This window comes from Quercus suber, unplaced genomic scaffold (assembly GCF_002906115.3).
Source record: "Quercus suber isolate HL8 unplaced genomic scaffold, Cork oak 2.0 scaffold_112, whole genome shotgun sequence".
Taxonomy (NCBI): domain Eukaryota; kingdom Viridiplantae; phylum Streptophyta; class Magnoliopsida; order Fagales; family Fagaceae; genus Quercus; species Quercus suber.
The window spans coordinates 821,594-828,641 of NW_027069577.1; the positions used below are offsets into that span (position 1 = coordinate 821,594).

Consider the following 7,048-nt stretch of genomic DNA (forward strand, 5'->3'; position numbering starts at 1 on the left):
AAATCATTGACCAAAAAACAAACCAAAAATCAACCAGATAGGTCTAAGAGATTAACCACAAAGCAATCACAAATCAAAACAAATAAATCCACTCAAAACCCTAAAAATTTTACCTTTCTCTCTAGTCTCTGCTCTCCGCCTCTCTCTAGTCTCCAGTCTCCACTGTTCAGTCTGTTCTCATCTGCTCAACAGACAACAGCTCAAGGCTCAAGCAAGGCAGCAAGCTTGAAGCGCCTCAGCCTCTCTCTGATTCTCTGCTCTCCGCCTCTCTCAAGTCTCAACTGCTCACCTCACTCACCTCAGGAATCAGGTATAAAATTATAAATATTTGGGCACAGGCACAGAGCACTCCATTTTATTTGTTAAGAACTTAAATAACTTGTGTTATTTGGGCCCTCCCTGGCTGCTTTGTAACTTTATCATTATGGCTGCCCGGACCCTCCCTGGACTGGGCGTTATGCTTGGGCCTTTCAAGGTTTTTTTTTTTTTTTTTTTTTTTTTTTTTTTGGGTCTTATTAATAAGCCTTGTGTCAGTTTATGGCGTGCTTAAATTTTTGTTATGCTTGTACTTAATTTTTTTTTTATTTATGAGGTTAAATTGCTAAAAGTTGTTATTGTTTAGTGAAATTACAACAATATTTTTTATATAAATCAGGTTTTATTTCTCATTTGCTTTATACTTGAAAGTTATTTTTTATTTTAGTCTTTATAAATATATTGTTTGATTAGAAATGTCTACTAGAAAATATGCATTTGGATATGAAAAATTTAAAATTAATTAATTAATTAATTGAGTCTCAAAAATGATCAATGGATAAATTTGTTATTAGTAATAAACAAAATATAACACAAAATTTAGATGAAAATATCACAAATGAGCAAGAAATTCACCAAAATAATTTAGAAGAAAATGATGTTCAATTTTGCAATACAACAAATCTTGATAATGAACTTCAAAATATTTAGAAGAAAATGAAAATAATGATGAAAAATATAATATAAATATTAAATAAACATTAATTTAATTAATATATAAGTATAAAAAATATCTCATTTTTAGTTCTCGCCTTAGGCCCCAAAATGTCTAGGCCGCCACTGTTTCCCTCTCATCCTTTCTCTGCCTCAACCCACTTCACACCGTGCTCCATGGCTGACCACCAAGCTCTCCTTCTAAACCTCCATGGTCAGAGCTTTTCAAGCTCATCACCTCCAACCACGCACCACTGCCAAAACCCAGCCAAAATCAAATCGCAACAAAAAATTAGAAGCCCACCAAATCACAAATCAAATCACATCCACCGAAATCAAAGCACAAAATCCACAAAACAACCAAAATCACAAAATGAAAACACTGAAAGTGAACCCACCGTTAAAAAAACATGTATTGGTTTGTATTATATTTTAGAAGAAGAATCATCTTGTTGAACTAATTTTAGATCCAAATTAATCAAACACATATCCACAAGCAAGAATGATAGATTGAAAGCAAAGCAAAAAAAAATGGTATTTCCCAAAAAAGTGTTTTCAGAAAATAGAAAGGGTAAGCAAAATATAAAAACTATTTGCTTCATAATCTCAAATAAATAAATAAATAACCAAAAATCACACACCATAATCTGGTAAACCTCGTGAGCCACAATCTCACCTAAGAGGATCGTCTGAGTTGAGAGGAAGAGATTTTCATAGTCTTTGGCTCGGCAGCACAATTTTCGATTTCTTTTATTGACGTGGCTTTCACTCGCTCTTCTCCTGTCAGCCTAGGCGACGTATAAAGAGAAATAAAAGGAAGAAGAACAAAGCACCACGTAAAAAAGAAGAAAAGAAAAATAGTGAGAGAAGAAAGACAGACTGAGATTAGGTGCACTGTCGTAGGGATTTTTTTTACATTTTTTACTCTTTTTTTTTTTTTAACTCTCCTTTAATATATTTTATTTAATGGTTGAGATTGAAAGTTATTTTTTCGATTTTTAATCTCAGCCATTAATTACAATTGCATCAGAGTATTGCACCTAAATTTGAAAAAGACAAAGAGACCTACACCTACACATACACATACATATACGTAAGCACAAATACACATACACATACATAAGCACACATAAACACATATATATACACATAAACATATATAAATATAAGTACGCATAAACACATGCACATACACATACATAATCACACATACACATACACATACATACATATACACATAAATATGCATATACATAAACATAAACACACATACACATAAACACATATAAACTCACATAAACGTAAATATACACACGCATAAACATACATAAATGCTCGATTTAGCACACCAAAGTAACTAACGAAATTGTTTGAGGATTGGTATTAGTTTGCAATTTTTTTCAGTCTATATGAGAGTTTAATTTTTCTCAGTCTGTATGTGTGTTTATGTCTATGTATATTTATGTTTTTGTGTATGTGTGTTTATGTTTGTTTGTTTTTGTTTATGCGTCTTTATGTATATGTGTGTATGTTTGTTTGTTTTTGTGTATGTTTGTTTATGTTTGTGTTCATGTATGTTTATATGTATGTGTGTTTATGTTTATATTTAAACATACATAAACATACACACATACATAAACATGTATAAACATAAATGAACATAAACATAAACACACATGCACGTACACATAAATATAAACATAAGCATAAACATACACATACGCACACATAAACATACTCATACACATACACACTCATACACATACACACATACATAAATATAAATGAACATAAACATAAACACACATACACATACACTCAAACATAAACATGTACATACACACACATAAACATACACATACACATACACACTCATACACATACACATAAATAAACACACATACACATACATATGCATTTTTAGTTATCGCCTTAGGCCTCAAAATGTCTAGGGTCACCTCTGCGTTATACTAGCGAACCCCATTTTTTTATGTGAAACTAATTTTGATTTATAAACACTTCTTATATACTTCACCAAAAACTCATTTAAAGAAGAGCACAGAATGTACATCTCCCCAACTATGTTGTTTACTCCAAGGCTAAGTGAACAATGTGAGACAAAAATCAGATAGGAAAATCTACAGACATTAGAGGAAAGCAACTAATGCAATAGTACGAACAAAGAGTTAAGAATTGTTATCTTTTGTTGTCACCATAACAATTAAAACATTGCAATAAGAGACGCATGTAACAAAATTTAACTTTACTTTTGTTCTTGTCATTTTTTATTTTTTCTTCTTCTGATTCTCAGTAGCCATAGACTTACCTTTGGGTTCTTATTGATTGGCTTTCTCAAATCTCGATAGCCTCAACTCTTTCACTCCGTTGCACTTTCAGTTAGATTTTTTGGGGTTTAGGGCTTCGTTTGAAATAACGATAACGAGCAGATAGAATTCTTTTTTTTTTTTCTTTTTTTATATGTTTAGTTAAACTTTATGTAATTATAAAAAAGACCCATAAATATTTTATTATTCACTCCTGACCCATGATAATAAATGTAATTTTTTATTTTTGGGCTCCTCCATATGTCTTAGGCTGTGTTTGTTTTGGGTGAAATGGAAATTAGGAAAATATTTTACACCCTTGAGTGTGTTTGGGTGCACATGAAAATATGGTCAAATTGAAAATTCATATTAGTTGACCATAAATTAAACCCTTTAGACTCAGAAATTAGTTTACATAGTGGTTTTACCTTTAATCAATTTCCACTTTCCTCACTGACACACATCAAGCCGAAGGAATGAGAGAGAAAGGGACCTAGCTCGTGCCACCGCCAATCCACCTTTGTTGCTGTCTCCACTCGCCCTCTCGCTGATCTGCCTTTGCCGCTACCTCCGCTCACTGATTCATTACTTCCTCCTTTCTTCCTCTTCTCATCCTTTCTCTTCCCCAATGACCCACCAAGGCCAAATCTTGAATTGCATGTTATCGATCTACAACCCGCTGCCCACCCGCATCGTCGCTACCCTCAACGATCTCGCTACCCTCTATGGATTTATTTTTTTAGCCTTTTTTTTTTATTGCAACTAATATTTGTTCTTGGGGGTGATGGATCGATGTCTGAGATGGGTTTTTTCAGGTTATGTGATGAATTTCTTATGGGTTTCAACGATGGTTGAGGTGGGTTTTTTCAGATTGTATGATGGGTTTGTTGTGGGTTTTAATGGTGGATCGGTGGTGGGTTTGTTAATTATGATTTTTTCAAGTTAACTGGTTATGTAGTGGTTGGTGGTGGTTGATGGTGACTGGGTTTATAGTGGTCGGTGGTGGCTATGTTTATGGTGGTGACTGTGGTAGCCAGGCTTATGAAAATAGGTTTTTACATTCAAAACCAAACACAAAAAATAATTTTCTAATGATTTTTTCACAACATAGACAAACAATTGAAACTATTTTACACTCAAAAAATATTTTACATATTGCCAAATGCAGCCTTATTGGCAAGTTTAAATAAAAATTAAGAAAAAATTATAGATCAATTATTTTTAGAAAAGATACCAAAAAAAAAAAAAAAAAAATATGTAAAATATTCACAATAAAATTTTCAATAAAAAATTAAGAAAAAATTATAGATCAATTTTTTTTAGAAAAGATACAAAAAAAAAAAAAAAAAAACTATGTAAAATATTCACAATAAAATTTTCAATAGGTATAAAATAAATTTTGATGGAGCTATTTTTGAAGAAGAGAACTGTGTTAGGGGTGATAATTAAGAATGATGCAAGCCTAATTATGGCTTCGCTATCTCAGCAAGTTCCTCTGTCATTCATAGTGATTGAGGTTAAGACTTTGGTGGCATGACAAGCATTGGAATTTGCTATGGAAATAGGTATTGATCGGGTTATTTTAGAAGGTGATTATGAGATCCTCATAAAAATCCTTTAAGAACTGCATTAGATCTTCATCTCAGTATGGTCATAATGTGATGCATCACATCCTTATAAAAATCCTTAAAGTTCTCTCTGCTCTCATTCATGAAGCAGCTCGAAGCTAGTTGCTTAATGGCGTATCAATTTGCAGGGGTTGTCCATCTTTTCTTCGCCGATAATAGCCTCTTATTTTGCAAAGAAAATGCTCAAGAATGTATGAAACTCATTGACATCCTTGAGAACTATGAAGCGGCCTTTGGACATAAAATCAACACTGACAGATCATCAGTGTTCTTGAGCTCCAACACCCCCCAAGAAACCAAGGAGGAGATCTTGAGTATCCAGGGACCAATGCAAGATTCATGGCATAAAAAATATTTTGGGCCTTCCCTCAATCATTGGAAAGTAAAAAACTGCAATGTTTGCTTAGATTAAAGAGAAAGTGGGGAAGAAGTTGGTGGGTTGAAAAGAGAAACTTCTATCCATTGGGGGTAAAGAAGTCCTCATTAAAGTGGTAGCCCAAGCAGTACTCACATACACCATGAGCTGCTTCCAATTACCTAAAAGTCTCTGTGATGATCTTTAGGGGATGATGCAAAACTTCTGGTGGGGACAAAGAATGCAGGAATCAAAAGTAGCTTGGGTGAGTTTGAAAAAGATGTGTAAATCTAAGCTCAGTGGGGGCATGGGCTTTTGTAATCTCCAAGCCTTCAACCTTGCTATGCTTGCAAAACAAGGTTGGAGAATTTTCCAAAATCCATATTCGCTTGTTGCCCGGGTATACAAAGCTAGATACTTCCCTTTTGATGATGTGCTAAACTCAAAGAAGGGCAGTAATCATTCTTATACTTGGAGAAGTATCCACAATAGTTTAGACGTAATAAGGAAGGGTACCAGATGAAGGGTAGGAAATGGCCGAAGAATCCATATATGGGAAGATGAGTGGCTCCCCACTCTGACTACTTATAAAGTGATTTCTTCCCCTAAAGACCTTAGAAACTTCCCAATGGTCTCATCCCTCATCAACGAGGACACAAAATGGTGGAAAGTGAATACTATCAAGGCTTTGTTCCTCCCTTTTGAAGTAAACTCAATCCTAAAACTTCCCTTGAGCTACAATATGCCAAACAACAAACTAATATGTGTGGGAAATAAAAGGGGTTCCTTCACGGTCAAAAGCGCTTACTACATTGTTGCTAAGATTGTTGACTCCAGTGAGGAGGGAGAAAGCTCAAACAGGGATTCAAGGTCCCAAATTTGGAAAATGATGTGACAACTAAAGATACCAACAAAAATTGGTATTTTTGCTTCGTGGACATGAATGAATGCTCTCCCCACAATGCAAAATTTAAAACTCAAAGCTATAAACACTGTTGGTTTTTGCCCTCTTTGTGAAAAAGTCCCTAAAAACCTCCCTTATGCCTTACTTCACTGTGAGCATGCAAAACAAACTTGGGCTTGTTGGCATAACTACCCTGTGGACTTGTCTTTGGAAGCTCAGGATATCCTAGACATCACCCTCAACTTGCTAGATATAGGTACTGCCCATGACTTAGGACTATTCTTTATTGTAGCTTGGTCTGTTTGGTGGAATCGTAACCAAGCTACTCATGATGACTTGGGTTTTCCTCTTATTCAGACTTGGGAAATAGCAAATAGAACTTCGCTGGACTATAAAGTTGTCATCTCCTCGTCTATCTCTACTTGGAAAGCCCACCACCCCTCCCCCCCTATGGTTTTTTCAAAATCAATGTTAACGGGGTTGCTTCAAATGCCAACAAAAATTCTAGCATCGGGGTGATTATTAGAGACAGCCATGGATCACCCTTAGTAGCTATGAGTAAGCTTTTGCCTATGCTCTATTTAGCAGAGGTTACCGAAGCCCTTGCATTACAACAAGTAGTCCAACTTGCTACATAATGAACCTATCTCAAACCTTCTTTGAATCCGATGTCCTTCCCCTTGTCTAAACTTTAAACTTTGGTAAGGATGGGGCAAATTGGGACATATTCTCCAAGAAATTAGAAGTACCAAGAACTCCATCGGCTTATGTTCCATTCACCAACTAAAAGGGGAAGACAACAGGGTAGCTCATGAATTGGCCAAAGCAACAAAATCTTCTGGGATTTCTTAAATCTGGAAAGGAGTCT

At 34.8% G+C, this 7,048-nt stretch overlaps 1 protein-coding gene across 4 annotated transcripts in view; it reads right to left on the reverse strand.

The window, feature by feature from the left end:
- The window catches only part of LOC111987345 (uncharacterized), a 9,359-nt gene extending 9,009 nt beyond the window's left edge, over positions 1-350 (reverse strand). For all 4 annotated transcript variants that reach the window (XM_065775475.1, XM_065775476.1, XM_065775473.1 and 1 more), the window contains exon 1: positions 114-350. The gene's annotated coding sequence lies outside the window, so the exon portion shown is untranslated. The remainder of the gene's footprint in view (positions 1-113) is intronic.
- Positions 351-7,048: the final 6,698 nt, after the last annotated feature.